The sequence below is a fragment of the Egretta garzetta genome, unplaced genomic scaffold, assembly GCF_000687185.1.
Source record: "Egretta garzetta isolate BGI_Z169 unplaced genomic scaffold, ASM68718v1 scaffold126, whole genome shotgun sequence".
Lineage (NCBI taxonomy): Eukaryota > Metazoa > Chordata > Aves > Pelecaniformes > Ardeidae > Egretta > Egretta garzetta.
In genome coordinates, this window is record NW_009260128.1 from 264,701 (window position 1) to 281,965 (window position 17,265).

The 17,265-nt window shown below is 45.9% G+C and overlaps 1 long non-coding RNA gene across 1 annotated transcript; it reads left to right on the forward strand.

The window, feature by feature from the left end:
• Positions 1 to 51: 51 nt before the first annotated feature.
• LOC118452546 lies at positions 52 to 7,631 on the forward strand. Its single transcript, XR_004842362.1, has 3 exons — positions 52 to 156; positions 3,838 to 3,842; positions 7,618 to 7,631. It is a non-coding gene; the product is annotated as an uncharacterized LOC118452546 (long non-coding RNA).
• Positions 7,632 to 17,265: the final 9,634 nt, after the last annotated feature.

A 17,265-nucleotide genomic window follows, 5' to 3' on the forward strand; every position in this document is an offset into this window, starting at 1 on the left:
CACTCCTCCCAGTTTTGTGTCATCAGCGAACTTGCTGAGGGTACACTCCGTCCCCTCGTCCAGGTCACTGATGAACAAGTTGAACAAGACTGGGCCGAGTACCGAGCCCTGGGGAACTCCACTAACTACCGGCATCCAACTGGACTCCGCCCCGCCGTTCGGAACCCTCTGAGCCCTGCCATTCAGCCAGTTCTCAATCCACCTCACTGTCCACTCATCCAACCCACACTTCTTGATCTTCCCTATGAGGATGTTATGGGAGACAGTATCAAAAGCCTTGCTGAAGTCAAGGTAAACAACATCCACCGCTCTCCCCTTGTCTACCCAGCCGGTCATGCCATCATTGAAGGCTATCAGATTGGTCAGGCATGATTTCCCCTTGGTGAATCCATGCTGGGTACTCCTAATGGTCTTCTTTTCATCTACTTGCTTGGAGAGGACACCCAGAATGAGTTGTTCCATCACCTTTCCAGGGACAGAGGTGAGGCTAACCGGCCTGTAGTTCCCTGGGTCCTCCTTCTTGCCCTTTTTGAAGACCGGAGTGACATTGGCTATCTTCCAGTCCTCAGGCACCTCTCCTGTCCTCCATGACCTTTCATAGATGATGGAAAGTGGCTCAGCAATGTCATCTGCCAGTTCCTTCAGCACTCGTGGGTGCATTCCATCGGGGCCCATGGATTTGTGGGTGTCCAGCTTCCTTAAAAGATCCCTAACCTGATCCACCTTGACCGAGGGAAGGTCGCCCTTTCTCCAAGAAATTAGGATATAAGTAAGAAATGCTGACCACCCTTACCAGTGCAGTCACTGACATGGACATGCTAAAGCTCTATTGCGCTCAAACACTCTCAGCATCCTTGTTTCCTCACATTGCAGCGCGGGGTTGGGGTTTCAAACACAGGCCATGGGTTTGTGACTGGAATGCACATGGGTTTCTGTAGGGCATCCTAATATCCTTGAATCTCTTCCTGCTCTGGATGGGCAGCACCTGTAGATCTGCAGATGGATGAACTTCAGCCAATACTGCAGAGGCTGAAAAAGGCCCAGTTTCTCTGATGGGCGCCTTTCCCCACCCCAGGAGCGCTGCACGCCCCTTGCCTCCCCTGGAGCTCACACTCCCCAGGGACCAATGCCATGGCTCCTCCACGTCGCAGGAGCTCACATACACACTGGGTGCAGAGAATCAGGATGAAATTACGCACTGTCACTTTCATGCATAAAACATGGCATGGCGACGGAGGGACGGCAGGACCTTGGCAGCCTATCGACGCATCCTCCGGCTGCCGTGGGTTTGCCCAGTGGGGAGCAGGACGTCCCAGGTGGCCCCAGGGACGGGCAGCCCCTCGAGCCATGGACCTGTCCCCATGCCTGCACTGGGTGCGGACGCGGCTCTGGAGATGCGGTGCCAGGCGGCGGCGGTTCTTCAGTAAGTGTTGCGTCCAATCCCCCCGCGCCCTCACTGGCTCGCACTCATCCCACCACATGGATAGAGCCAGCACAGAGCAGAGCCCTGTGACCCCCCAGCACCCACCCCACGTCCAGGGCTCTTTGCTTGGCTGCTCAGGGCACAGCGAGAGGGCAGGGACAACCACCACAGCTATCTGTCTGTCCCCTGCAGCCCTGAGATGGGTGAGCCTCTGCTGAGCAAAGCCCCTCAGCTGGCGTACCACCTTTGGGAGAGGCTGTTTTGGAAGAGTCCCTTCCTAACATGGCTAGGCACTTTTTCACATTTCTAATAGGGTTTTAAGAGGGGATGGTTTGTGTGTTGGAAGGGGAATATGGAAAAATGCAGAATAATACCCACTCCTCCTTTTTTGACTAGCTGCATGAATCAAAAAAGCTTGATTGTGAGAAACAAAATCAGATGAGTGGCTTGTGAAAGGTCACAGTGTAGACAATGTCCTGAGCCTTCCCACTTCTTTGGCTGGTAGGATCCATGCGCATCACTGAGCGAATAGATATACAGCCTTGCTGGATGTAGCTGGGGTATGTTATTCACCATTTCACCATGGTTTTACTGGAGATAGTTTGCACGCTTTCCGTGATAGATCTTATCTACCTCAGTGGGTACCACTGCACGGAGGTCCAGCCACTTCTGGCTGATTTATTCAGGCTCCCTTTCAGCTGGCACCTTGGAGAGAAGTGCTGCCGGTGGTCCTGCAGAGACTCAGCAAGGGTAACACATCCGTGACAGACTGGGGAAACAGGGGGGATTTGTTTGGTTTAGGGAACCATAATGTCTAATCACTCCTGAGGAGATGCAAGGCAGTGGCTCAGGAGGGCGGGCTGGGTTGGCTGGCAAACTGAAGCATCCTCTCCTCTATCAAGGGGGTGATGAATACATCTTGGAATGAGAATGCCATTCAGACTACACTGCAAAAGGGTAAATATGGTAAAATAAGCATGCTGTCTCTCAACACCTCTGCCCAGAGCTCACATCATTTCACTATCCTAGTTTATCCATGGAGATACCAAGCTCTCTTTGAATTCTTCTAACACATAGCATTGCAGCATAGGCAGCCAGCTCTCACATTTACCTTCTTAAATATTGTTTTGTCATGGATTCAACTCCAGTTTGCCTTTCAGATTCAGAATATTACTGGTAGATGCCAGAAAGTCTGATTTTCCTGGTTATCGGTTGACTGTGCTCAGTTGCCCACTGGTTTTTGATGCTTGCAGCTTTGTGAGTATTTTGGTGTGCCACGGCTTTATGATCAACTTTCTACTTGTTAATGAAGTAGAAAAAAAGAAGCAGCACTGTTTTGTGTCTACTTAGGATTACATTTACCTTTTCCATTTGAAGCTCCCTACTCTTTGCAAAGATGCGTTTGGAGATAGTTTGGGAATGTGTATGGAAACTTCTTACCACAACATTCACTTTAGACATTAATTATCCTTTGAATACCTATGTTCCTTACCTGGACTGTCCTCTGAGTTAATAAGAACTACAGCCAAATGCATGCAGCAGCACTTAGCTCAAGCTGTAAGAATGGGAAATTCGAGAATGGCAGATACTCTGAATAATTGAAGGAGGTTTCTTTGCTTGACAACAGTGCTACCTTTGCACGTCTCCCAGTCTGCCTTTTTATCTTGCCTCTGGCTTAGGGAAACACTGCAGCACTGAACAAAAAGAAAAAGAGGGATAAAGTTGTTTAATTTTTTTTCCTAATGAGTCTGAAAAACACTAATCAGTTAGAAGAGTGTTTGTTGGCTTTGTTACTAGAAATAACTTCTGGCATCTTTGATTAGATTGCTTTAGCCTGCGTTGGTGAAGGAGCACGGCTTTCTGTGACCTGGCGGGGCCTGGGCTGAGGCCAGCCATGAGGGTCTGCTCCTTGCCAGTTCCTCCTGTCCAGCCTCAGCTTGTCCTCCCCAGCTGCCTTCTGCTGGGGCGCTGCAGCAAATCTGCTGCTGTTGCAGGAGGCGTGCAACTCTTCTGTTCAGAAATGTGAGAATTAAAGAGAAAAAAACCAAAACCTAGTAAGGAAACTACTGCTGGCTGGTTTCCAAAGTCCCCGTGAGCACAGGCTGTCACCGTACCTTCTTGTTAAAGCAGTCAGTCAAGGGAACAGCCAGCGGACTTTGCCATCCTTCTGTGCCCGCCCTTTGTGGCCCCGTTTTACAGCTGAGTCCCCGAAGGAAGCTTCCCACAGACATGTGCTCATGGCAAAAACAGCTGCTTTGAACAAAGGCACAGTTTCAAATGGAGGGCAGCGCTCTCCACGCTTCCTCGCTGGATGTGGCTGTCCCTCCGGCCAAGGAGCAGCCCACGCCAGAGAAGCCCTCCGAGAGGCTTTTGACATTCGCAAAATTGACTCTGCGTTTGCACCTTGCAGTGAGGGCTGGTTCCAGTACTGTGGGAGACACTGGACAGAGAGCGTAAGTTCATGATACCGCTGTAAAACCTGATACTGGAACTAATGAAATCTGCTTTCCTGCTTGATGCTCCCATGTCCACACAGATGAAAACCGTTGCAAAGCTTTCCTGGAGCGGGGTATCCACGGCATCTCCGTCTCCCTGAGCTCTCTGGGGTCTCATACAGGTTGACCTGCTTTTTCTTTTGTTTCCCTTGGCCCGGACACATATGGGTCATGAACCTTGTAGGAACTTGGGGTCTCCAAGACTGCTGCTGCCTCGCCGCTACGTTTGATTGAAGCTGGCCGGTGGGTTCAAAAATGCTAATGGAAAGACTGATCAGAGCGTTGTCACATGTATGATGTTTCCTTAGCATAGCAGGCTGAAAGGTCCTGCTCACTTCAGAGTTGGAAGCTGAGTTTGAATGATGCTAGTAATAACTGCAGGGAGCAAGTCTTAAAAACTGCATTAGGAAGAGCCTGAAAAGCAGCTGTTTGCTGCTGATCTCCAAAATGTACTTGGCTTCTGGCCACCAACATGTGTCAAAGCCCTGGGGATCAGTGGGGAGGAGGTTTGTCTGGGCTTTCCTGAGATTTAACAGATGGGGTTTGTACAAAAAAGGTAAGACTTCACATGGAGAAGAAGGATTGTATGTCCCTGATGCAGGACAGCAAATAGGGAAATTCTGCTGACTGTGTGGCTGAGGAGCATTTTGGATGGCTTTTGCTGGCTTGCCATGCCAGCCTGGTGCTCAGAGGTTGTGAGGCCCCTGATCTTGGGATGTCTCTGAAGCTATTCTGCTGGGTTGGACCCATCTGTACCACTTCACGTACCCCTGTAAGCATTTGGTGAAAGGGAAAAGGTGGGGAAGCTGCAGCAGAAATGTTAAAGTGACTTGTTTAGAGCCATAATCCCAGCTGGGGCTGAGATGCAAGACACAGGGTGCCCATCCACATGCTCGTTCCACAAGCACTGTCCAGTCACGGCACCATGCTGGGTCTGGGTCTGGGACTGGGTCGGGGTCCAGGTCTGGGTCCATCCCTTGGCAGCACTGCCTGTCACCACCACAAACCCATCCTGGGGCGTTGCCAGATATCAGGGGTCCAGCTGTAGCATTTGCCCAGTAAGGGTGGGCCTAAAAAGCTATATCCTCCTGGTGCTAATGTAGCTTTCACAACCTGTAACCTTTAGGGCAAGGAATCGATGGTGAGCTTTGATGAAATCTCATTAAACATTCATTGTTAAGCACTTTTTCTCCTCACCAACAAGGCCTACTAGAGTAATGTTGAGAATAGCCTTTTATTATTTCTGCTCCAAACTGGCTGTGCAATTTAGGCTGGAAAATATCTGCTGTGTATTTTGATTTGTTTCCAAGTGGAAAAAAAGATTAATTGCCATCAAAAATCAGAGAAAACAAGAAACTGGGAGCAAAAATGTCATCTGAAAAAGAAAAATGGCAAAAGCACAATTTGTACATGAACTGCATAGCCTCACACCATATCAAAAGCTACCTCATTTCATGGTACGTGTAATTGGTTCATCGGGGAAAAAAAAATACAAGACACTGGTGTTAGGGAAAGCAGTACAGAAAAATTGTTCATATTTGTAAATAGAAATAATCTTCTATAAGCTAATAGATGAGCCTGGCTTTAAACTACCCTTAAATGGCAGTAAAAAAAGTGTGTGCTGTTTGTCCTGCTCATTCCTGGTAATAATGTAGTTTTAAATGGTATTTTTGTTTTGGGAAGGGAGGAGGAGATTGCTCTCCTGCAGAGGAGTAGACTTTATGCAATATCAGATACAAGAGCTATATTTTGCCTCTTACCTCAGGGAAATGTTCTTTGGAAAACATACTGTAACGTACCCAGAGGCATGACGCCCCGTGCAGCACTGTGATACTTGCGTGGGCAAAAAGCCTTTCCACTCGGAGGGGTCCATTCAGGACCGATGGAGATTGATGGATTTCAAAACCGTCCAAGGCACAGCTCTTTGTCTTCTCAGACCTTTGACGTGTGGAAAGAAGAATATGCAAGTATGACTAATGTTCACCCATTGCTGTACAAAGCCTCTTCCCACCGAGCCTTTGTTAACGCTGTACCCGTGCGATGCTTAGGCTCGATCCTTCAGTGACTGGAAAATCATAATGGGTTTCTAGGTACGTTTTGAATAGCGATTAAAATACTGAGAATTTCACATCAATAAGTCTTTGAAAACAACCTCAAAAACATCTGCATGGTTTGTTTTGTTTTTCATAATATCACCCCCCCCACCCGTTCATTTTTAGCTGCATTTCAGAGAAGCTCGAACTGCTTTGTCATTACTCATTACAACCAGGGAACCTGACAGCTTAATGGTGAGGCTGCAGCAGACCCCTGGCAGGGCAGTTGGGGATGAAAATGTGCCAGATACATTTGTATAACATGCAATAATTCACAGGTGCCAATATTAAGAATTCCTATAACTGCAGTTGTCTGAGCAAGACAGACAAAATCTTTTGTAACTTAAACCAGCAGCAATAGGGGGGGTTTTTGTTGTGGTTTTCCCCTTCCTTCAGAGGGCTATACTGCTGTATAATTATAGACTTAGCATATAAACCCTCCTCCATTTCATCCTTTTGGATACAACCAAACTTTAGTGATTCTCAGCTGAATTATCAGCAAATCTGATAACCCTCACTCAGAGTGATAGCAGCCTCATGCTCAGCATCAGTTAAAAAGTATCATGGCAATGCGATAGCCCTTGTTGGGACAGCACTGCTGCTCCTCACTCTCGTACAACACAAGCTTACGGATGTCCTATGAAGCCTTGCCAAAGACACCTTGACCTTAGGAGGCAACTGCTGAAAGAAAGGGAGGTGTTCAGCCACTAAACTTCTCCCAGCACTCGTGGGACTTACGACGAGTTTCATCCGGGAATGAACAAAACTTGCCAAACACTAGGAGCAAGTGTAAGGAAATAACTCTGTCCAACAGCCAAATGTTTCCCTTTTCTTTCTTTTTTTTGCATTAAAAATGTTGTGTTCATAAAGTGAGGACTTCACCATTCTGCTGAACATTTGGAAAACCCACAAGCCCTATATCTTCAGAGCAGGCTACATTACCTAATGCCTCACGCTAAATAGATTTGGTAACTGCTTACATAAAATCCAAAGGAATTAAATCTCCAAGTGGGCCTAGGGCCAATCTCACTTAGATCCCACTTAGACTGTACTTTGAGGAGGTGCATGAGCCTTGCACTACACGGGGGGGATGGGAACTGCCCCACAGCATCTTCCTCCAGGCCAAGGTCTGAGTGTAACACCCTCGACTCCTGCTCTGAAGACAAAGGGAATGGGGCAATGTACGGCTATATCACTGCCTCTTGCTGAATTATCCTGCTGACGATCCTCAGTTCCTCCCCTCTCCTCCCTGAGAACAGTATGGGCTTAAGCTAGTCCCAAACCTTTTAGAAGGATAAAATTAGTCAAAATAAATCCCACTCCTAGTGGTCTTCTAAAGAGGGTTTACACCCTAACTTTTTTTCAAAACAGGTAAGGAGTTAGCAGTCAGCTGAAAAAAATAATGAGCTGGTCCAAAGCTGGTCATGGTTACAGTGTCCACAGCATAGGCACTAATGAACCTGTGCCAAATATAATGACTGCTTTACTTAAGCTTTTTAGCTCTGTTAATCCTTTCGATCTGAGTAAGGAGTGACATGTTGGAAAACTAAGCTGGGAAGCAAAGAGAAAGTGATGAAAAGGAACAAAATATTATGCCTGCGCAGAGTGGAGGGCACCAGGGCTAAAGAAATGCAAAAGACACGTAAGAGTCTTAAACGCATTAGTACAGTCAGCAGGCATGGAGCAGTCACTACCCTGAACATCAGGTTTGAGAAGTCCAGATAAAAGCATGCAACTTGTATTTTAAAAGGTGAGAAAGAACCAAACTTAGGGTTTGTCAGGTGAAGACTTAAACCCAAGCAGGACAAATATGTCACTGGGGTAGATACTATGGCACTGTATTTATGACGAAATGGTTTCCAATCCCCTTGTGGGTTACAATCCTGTGCCATAGGCAGCAGTTGCATTTGTCAAAGCTTCCGAGTGCTGGTGGCAGCTTTGCATCAAAGCCAGCAGACCCTGAAGTCCTCTTTGCAAGTCACCTTCAAAGGCATGGGCTGCAGCCACGCACAGCTGAGCTCTAGTAGCTCTGCAAGAGCTGGGTGTTTCTCTTGAGGAAGAAACCAAGTTACAGAAGTATTTGTAAAGCATCTGCATTAAATAATGGAAAGCAGCTACTTTCTAAGCGATGGACAGCTACAGGGAATATCACTGCGCATCACATGAGTTCTGGGAGAAATACAGACCTCCAGTGAAATATTATCATTGCGCTATTAAAGTACTTTTTATTTTACTTAGAGTTGTCAAATGTTTTGAAGTGAGCTCTTCGCTTCTAATTTTCATATCAGTTATTCTCCAACATACCCACCAAAAGGTGCTTTCATGTTTGTGACAAGCAAAACTCCCCACTTTCAGAAATGTTATACCACTTGCTCTGATGCAGAATTCAAATTGCTGGGGTAAATTCTCTGGATGCAAAATAGCATATTCAAAAACAGCAAAGAAATTAAACTCAGGTTTCCAATTTTGGTTTTAACATCCAGATTTTAGACCACTAAGAGAAAACTGAAAAAAGATTAACATATTCCAAGCATTAAGGAAACAGTGTGCAGTAAAATAATAGCAATAAGTTTGTCACCAAGTTTGCAAAACTGCTTAGCAGGAGTATCCGTTACATACTTTTGCATAAGATGAACAACGCTGTAATGCTGCCACACAACCACACTTCAGGGAAACAGGCCCTTTTATTTAATATAAAATCTGAGATAAAACTTGAACCCTTATATTAAAACGACACCTGTTGCATTCACCAAATCTTGGCACAGTAGTGGCTAGACCCACAGTTATGGAGGAGAGCTCTGCAATGCAGAAGTGTCTCCGTTTCCCACCACATTCCCTCCATTTCATCCACAGAGCATGAGGAGATTGGCATCTCCCAGAAGGAGAAAACACAGCCAGGGACTTGAGAGCCTGGCCAGGTCAGAGGAGTGATGGAAAATATGGAAGATAAAGTAGCTCCCACAACCAGCTTTACCCTACTTAGCCTTTCTATTTAAAACCTGTGCTGAAAGGAGTTCAGGATCTGAGAGGGTTTAGTTTTGGGAAGGGGTGGGCTGATGCATAATTGAATCGTTTCTTGTTTGGAGCGGCAGTACAAAGCCAAGCTCCTGCTCTGAGTTCCTAAAGTCTAACCCAAAAATGTCAAATCAGCTTGAAGTGGAAAAAAAAATTCGAAGAACATAGACAGAGTAATTCGGTTTGCCTGTAATTGCTTGTAGTTCCTTTGTTTTCCTAGTGCAAGAGTGTTGGATAAATCCAGTATGGTTTAAAACTTTAGTAATTAATATTTTACCTACACGTGTATATGGGGTCTTTTTCGTACACCCAGATGCTCTTTACAAACACCAAACTATTTCAGTAATCTTTTCAGCAGGAATTGAGAAACCGCACCATCTTCTTGATGCTGAGAAAAGCATCAGCTGATGCTATACCTGTAATGAAATTGGCATTATATTAGAAACCCCCTCCTTTTTAAGCACATAAGGCAAACCCACAGCTCTTGAGTGAACTCATTATTACTCATTAACACTCATTAACATTGTGGTAATAAGCTTGGTTAAGCCATTTCCAATTGCCCTGTGTACAATTTCATGAACGTGTCTGCTAACAGGGACTGACTTGGGAGCTTGACTTGGGTGCATACTTTTGCAGTGCTTTCTATGTACCCATAATGGGGGGAAAAAAAACCCCAAAACACCCAGAAATTATTGCAAAACCCCAAGAAGACAGAGATGCTGAAGCATGAGAGGTGTGCTGCCATGGCCCTAGCAGGAGGGTCCTAAGGGGGATCACACAAAAATGCTGTTTCTGTGCAATACGCAAGTGGGGTGCAGAGCCAATCAGTCCACCCCAGCAAGCCTGGGCTCCCTCTGACATGCAGCCAAAAAGCTGTAAGCTGTCAGGGGGTAGGAGATAAAGAGGAAAGCATCATGGTGTTTTGCCAGCTATGTGGACCCCCACCACCACCACGCCGCACAGTGACCCGCAGCCACAGGGAAAGGCGGCAGATGTGCAGGGAGGACTCCCCAGAGGAGATGCTTGGTTCCCCATCTGAAGTGGTCCTACGTGAGCCTGCCATGCTTCCCTTCCCTCCTGGCTGGTGGGCCAGCTGGTGGAAGGGAAGGATGGACTTCTCCAGGAGGTGCCACTCCTCGCTTCAAAGTGAAATGCCATCTGCTTAGGTCATTTGCTAGGAAAAGTTTTTAGGTGCATACAAGGTGTTCCTCTCCCCTTCTTCACCATGCATTTCTGCAGGCTGTGGGGCAGGGGAGAGAGGACCGCTTGGTGCTCACCGGGAACACCTCTACTGACACCTCCTCGAGCAGCTCATAGCTTGGGCAGATGTTGCTTGGTTACACTCTGTGAATAATTTTCACAGTTTATGTTACAGTCACAACCTCCTCAAGCAGCTCATAGCTTGGGCAGATGTTGCTTGATTACACTCTGAATAATTTTCACAGTTTATGTTACAGTCACAAGGGCAAGAGATTTTGAACACATATATAAATAAGAGCTGAGATTGCAGAGAACAAGTTGGTAAATTTTGAGACAAACAAATGCATATCAAACTGAATCCCAGCCAGCCTGAATAAGTCCTGAGTGTGATATCTGAAGAAACACTTGTAAATTGTTTAGTGAAATTTTCTGCAGTTGCAGGGCCTGATGGCACAGTTCTGGTCTGACAGTAGAGCTGAGCATATCAATGCCAGCCACCACTGGAAAGCTGTGAATGGAAACCACATTAGCAGGTTTAGACCCTCAAAAGATGTTAAAGTACCAAAGTCCCTTCGAAAATACCAGCAGAAGGTCCCTAAATACCTTTGATGAGCGCAAGTTTGCATTTCTTCCCCTTCTTGCAGCACCCGGTAATCTAGGCAGGTCCCAGCAAGCACAAGTAAACCATATATTTAATGTTGTATCGGGGATGTCGGGAAGGAGAAAGGCTGCCTTCCATCTCAAACCCAGGGGCCGAGTTGTGTCCTGCTTACCCTGCTGAGTCCCCAACCGCTCGAGTGCCCTTGGAGACATCCATGCGTGAAATCCATGTCACCCTCACAGCCCTGGCTCAGGACGGGAGCCCAGAGAAGCCAAGGAGCTTCCAAAAAGCCATAAGTTCATCAAGAAGAGGTTTCCGTCAGGGCAGGAGACAGCAGTGATCCTCCTCCCATGGAGCAAGGGGCTCCTTCACAGCCACTGCCTGCCTCCTCTGCTGTCAGCAAGTCAGTATTTCACATGAATAATCTGGGAGCACAATGACATGGTTATTTCTAAAATCTAAAACCACTTCTCTTTGCAGCAGGTCTGTGTGGCTTCTGAAGGTGGGTCAGAGCTGCAGCGGGAGCTTGCCTGAGCCAAGCTTGCAGGATCAAGCCTCTACAAATAGTCCTTCTCGTTTCTCGTTTCATTATTTCGCAATTGTATGTCTTCAGTGCAGCTATCACCTGCCCCCCAAACTCCAGCTGAGCAGCAGAAATGTCGGCCCATGTCACTAACATCTTTCACATTGACTGGCAAAGTAAGGGCAGCTTAAGTTTAAGTAAGCATTGCTAATGTACGTGCCCTTGGTTTGGTTTGCAAAGACTGTATCAAATCCAGCTACACCAGGAAACTAACTTGGTGACCTCAAAAAAATGTACTACTGTGGTTTTATCTACCCTTTCTCGTAGTTCTTATCACCGTGTTTGTTACGTCTCATCATTGCCTAAGGAGAACAGTCACCTATTATTTGTCAATCAGATCAATCATTTGAGATCAGTCCTTACTACTGACATTAATGTTGTCACTATTTGAAAGATATATTCTTTAAAAAATGTTTTGGTCTTTGGGGCATCTTTAACCTGTTGCAGTTAATCTGATACGTGAAAATGAGGGGAAAACTTCGCTTCAAAGAATTTGGGTGCTATTATCATATTGCCATTTGTATTCAAATTTGTCTATTCAAGTACCGATCAACAGAGTCTCTGAAAAGGTCAGAGGGAGGTCTGGTAGACTAAAATCAATCATTTCCACTGTGCCACCCTGCTGAATTAATCAATTAGAAGTGTTTTCGAGGATCTTTTGTGCCACTTCCAACACCTGTGTATTGCTAGACTTTATATTCAAAGAGTCATGCTGCATGAATCAGCTTTTGTGAAGGATGTGCCTTTCTTTTATCCTTAGAAAAAGACAATTTAGTTGGTTGCAGGAAAACAGTTTTGTCTGAGTAGTGCTTCCCTGAATGAATGGTCAGAGATGTATCTACATGAAGGCACTAGGCAAAGAAAATCCATGCCAACAAAATTACGGATTATATTTTAAAATACAAAGAAGGTTTGAAAATCAAAAGAAAGTGAAGAATGTGAGGTCACTTGGAGCCAATTCTTTGGCTAGATGTCTAAGAAAAAGGGACTGTCTCTGCATCTTTATGTGACATACTGTCCTGCACCATACATCAGAAGCTGCACCGCTCCCTCTCATATGCACATTGAATTAAGCCCTGTAAAAGAATTAGTAAAGCATTATCTCTTCTGGAACTATGACTGGAGGTCATAATTGTATTTTTCTGGCACGGAGAAATATGTGCATTACTTTTGTACTATGACACAATTATTTTGGTATTGCTTTAATTAGCAACCATAATTGCTAATTAAAATGAAAACAAGGTACTTTGTGTCCCAGGTATTTTCATTAAGTGTAATTTACTTTAAAAAAAAACAAAACCAAACAGTGGCAACAGCGGATTTCATGTATCTTCTAAGCTTAAGTTTTCTTCCAGCATGGGCTCACTGTGTAGGTATGACAGCAACGTGAGGGAGGTGGAGGGGCTGGCACAGGCTCTGTGTGCACCGGGGGGGTTGGCCAGGTGCTCCGGGGGGTGCACCCCTGGCAGGGGGTGCTCTGGGAGGGTGCTGTACCCCCACAGGGGAGGGATGGGAGAGCTGTCCTTCTGCACAGCCCCAACGAGCCCCTCTCCTGAAACTGCTCTTTACTCTATGAAATAGCCCATCCTTCAGCGTATGCACCCATGGAAGGCTTTTGCTCTGATTTTCCTTCTTTTGTGGGTTTTTCTCTTGTTGTTGAAAAGCAGAAGTTTAAAACTCTCTTGCTGCAGTGGCAGATGGCGTTTGGGGGGCATTTATTCCTTGAAGGCAAAAATGTGTGTCCAACCTGAATTTCATTTATATGGTAACGTTAGAATGTGGCTGGAGCAGAGATGCTGGGTTGATGCCAGCCTCCTCTAATCAAGCTCTTCATAGAAAGAAAGTGCCAAAAATAAGGGGCAATTTTTTTTTCTCCATCACATCATGAGGATTGTTCAGTCACATAGAAACAAAGTATGTCTGAACAAAAATACTCAGGTTGGTATTGCAAATATCCAACTGGAGGCAGGACAAGGCTCAATAAATGCAAACAAAGTGCGTGCCTGAAAAATCTGTATGTGCTGCTAAATCTGCTTGCATTACTAACAAAATACAGAGCAAGTCCAGTCGTCACAGCTCTTTGGTGGCCCATTTTTGGTACAGCAAACCCTTAATCAGGGGTTTGAGTGGTCTATGCCCCCTGCCCTGTGAGATAAACCTGCTTCCTTTTGTTTCCAGACCCTGTGGGTCCCACTAGAGACTGTGACTGCTTATTTTCCCCAGGAAGGGGTGCAGAGCAAATGCCTGCAAGCCTGTCCTGCCCTCCCTGCAGGCATGCAACCCTCTATACACGGCCCAAGCCCCCTCTCCCAGGTGCTGGGAGTGAGCACCACCTACGGACTCGCAGCCAGCTCATCAAAGATGCAGCACAAAGTCCTAAAAACTCCCAAAGGAAAGTTTTCCTCTAGATGTCTTGAAGAGAAGAAGGTACTCTGGAAGCTGGGCTTTCAGTGAGGTACGTCTGATACTCAGCTGCACCCAAATTACGCAGAATTAGGTACAATTTGTCAGGCATTTATGTCCTTCAGAGTGAAACAACCCAAAACAAACCAACCACCCTGTAAAGCTGAGCAAGAATGGTGTAATTCTCCTGTCCTTGGTTTAGATGAGACCATAAAAGGACGAAGGACTAAAACATCCAGCTCTGCCTGCTGAAGGTTAAGTGTGCTGTGACCTCTTTGGTAACGACCACAGCTTGAGCCCACTGACAGGAGAACCAGACCTTTGCTCAGATGAAGTCTCGTCTGCAGTCATCACCAAGGTCTCTGCACTCTGTTGGGTGCATCTCCTGTGCAGCTACATGAAATAGCAACAACCCCTCTCTCAAAACTTGCACAGACTCTCCTTTCAGCCGTAGGTCTTGAGGAGATATCACCAAAGTTTGGATCCTACAGAGAGCACTTCCATTACAACCTCACCCCCTGTTGGGCTCAAAACACATGCCCACCTCCTCACAGATGGCGTGTCCTCCTGCCCGCTAATTCAAAGGGATGAGTTTGTCTCTGTTACAGCTCTTCCCGAGCCTCTATGTTGTGTCTAGAAACAGGTTTGGGAAAACAAGAGGACAAGCCATTAGCTGCCTTACCAGCAATGAGCCTCCCAGCTACTCTGCCCGGGTGGATGGACTCCAGCTCCCTCAAACCAAGTTTTCTGATTCTGCAGAAGAAAAAGTCCTGCCATATTCCCAATGCCTTATATTTGCTTGCTACAAGGCAGGCAGCTGGCCATCATCACAAAAGGTTTTCCTCATAGTATTTATTCAACATTTCTGTAATACACTTCATAATGTGACTGCTTTCTGCTCCTAAGCATTGTGGCTTATTTTAGACGGAAATATTAGCGCAATTATCAACTGAAGCTGAAAAAGCCATGCTGAGATGCTGCAGCTCATAAAATTAAAATGCAAGATAAGATAAATGAACACATTTTTATTCAGATAATGCGGCAGCCTGTAAGGAAGGCATTTCTCATCTCGTGCGAGATGTTTTTCCAAGAGCTGTGATTTTTACAAGATAACAGTTCTCGCTGGAGCAGAAGCACGGCTTCTGCCGGTAGCTGCAGCGTGGATGCTCTGTGCTGTACCCGGGCAGGCAGGCAGGCAGCTACCCACCGCCCGGGGACTGCTCATGCCCAGGCAATACTCACTTTCAGAAGGCAGAAAAGGAGAAAAAGAATAAGGGAAGCAAAGTAGATTGCTTGGAGCAGTGAACAGCACTGGGTACCCTGGAAAAGTCTGATCCTGCAGAGGGAAGAGCTTTCTGCAAAGGTGGAAAGTGCGTGCACCGGGGCATGCAGCTGGAGGGTTATTTGCACTAGTGCTCCTCCACATTTGTTTGACTTGTGGCTCCTCATTACTGTGGTCAAGCGTTGGCACGATCTGAAGGAAGCTGACTTTGGTCTCATTACCTTCAGTTCCTGATTTCACACTAATTAGCCACAATAGTTTCAGGCAAGTTTTAAATGGTCTAAACACCTCCTTTCCCCTTTCTCTTTTTGTTATAAACTTACCACTGCTGTTGCTTTGTTAAATATCCAGAGATGCTATAAATAGAGATGTTGATAGAAATGAATTCTTTAGCTTGGTTGAGTGATGCTAAGTACCCGTGACACTCATTAACACCCAGCTACATTTCCCTTTAGAGACAGGGCTGCCGGCACCATCCGGCATTGTCTGCAGGCACCTATAGCTATGGTCTAGAAGCATTGCAAATATTTTGAACAAGTTGCTAATGAAAGCCCAGAGCTACAGGAGGATTTAGGTGTGGCCAGCATCTCTGACAGTCATAAATGTTGAATAATAAAGTGATACAGCTGCTTTGTGCTGTGCCAAACCATGTGCTGGTGTGTGTGAGGAGTACCACAAGCACACCCAGGAGACCCAGCTGCTCAGGGGAATTTTTTTTTGTAGGTTAGGTTTTCCTGACTTAGCTCCATTAAAGGGCTCGTGGTGGGGGTAGATGAGTGCTGGTGTCAACAGCAGGGTGGATGGGATCACCACAAGGTCCACATAAATGCCTTTATCCTGCGAAGGAGCCTCCCGCTGCTGCCTGGGGACACAGGGCTGCTGCACTGAAAACAGTCGCAGGTCTGAGAGGTGCAGAGATATTTGGTACCCTCTCTGGGAGCCAGTGGTGAAATTGGGCGGGGGGGGGAGGGGGCTTATCAGTGAAAATTTTGATGCTTATGACCTTTGAGGAGCTTTGGCCAGTTTGGGTCTCAAGGTCACCTGTGGACTGAGGTGGCCGTGTTCCACCAACAAACATGCTTTTGTCTTTTTTGTTTGGGTTTGGAGTTGGGTTTTATTCAGCCTGTCCATTAGGACCACACAAGAAAGCAGGTGAAATTCTGGTTTCACAACATTTTCTGAGACCTTTGTGATAGGTTTCCACTGCACTTTGCTCACTGTCTTTTTATGTGTCTAAACTTATGTTTGTAACAACCCTCCTAATGCTGGAAAATATTGTCCTTCCTCTTCGTTCCCTTTACAGCTTCATTAGCATTGCAACAATAGTCATGAGGGATTCAGGACTGGTAAAATTAACTTTGGAACCTCTTTCTCTTTGGAGGATGATATAAAGATAGTATAACTGGTAACCTGTGTATTTTCTGGTGACCTACTACAAGTAGATTAGTTATTGCTAAAAGACTGTTGTAAGGTGTCAAGAACAAGACCAAAGGTTTGGTTTGGATTGGAAGGCATCCGGCTGGAATATCATTTATATGTGAGTGGTTTTACTCGCTAACCACTGCCATTTAATATTTAGCAGTAGGCATGAGGAGAACCTGGAACATCTGTGAAGCTGCACTACATTACTGGAATCTGTGGGAAGGCTGGATGCCAGATATGAAGTGCTAACTTTGCCATTATGACTAATTACATAAACCGTATGTTGGTGGGGTCAGGAATAAACCCCAGTTCTTATGAATTTCAGCATCTTCTAAGTCTGTTCTCTCACTACGAGGTAGTTGCTCTGTCCGAAATAAGAATCCTCACAGGAGATACGGACACATACTCACCCACCGCTTTCCACATTAAAACTGTTCAGAGCTAGCAATGATGCTAGTTAACAGGTTCAAAAACCTCTGAGGTTAGTGAGAGAAAGTAACAAATTAAGAGTTGCAGGGAGACAAGATCAAAGGGGACCTTCTCTTGTGCAACCAACAGCTAGAACTGAAAATGCGAAGACATGCTTTTGGGCATAGAAGCTCTTCTTCAGGTTGGCAGCAGCAGACTCTAATGACAAGTCACGTGTACTGGGAGTTAAGTAACAGCTTCAGAAAACTGCAGAGTCTGTCACAACAATGCTAATAATTTAGATACCTATCTTGAGAGAAGAGGGTGGCTTGTACCTGTG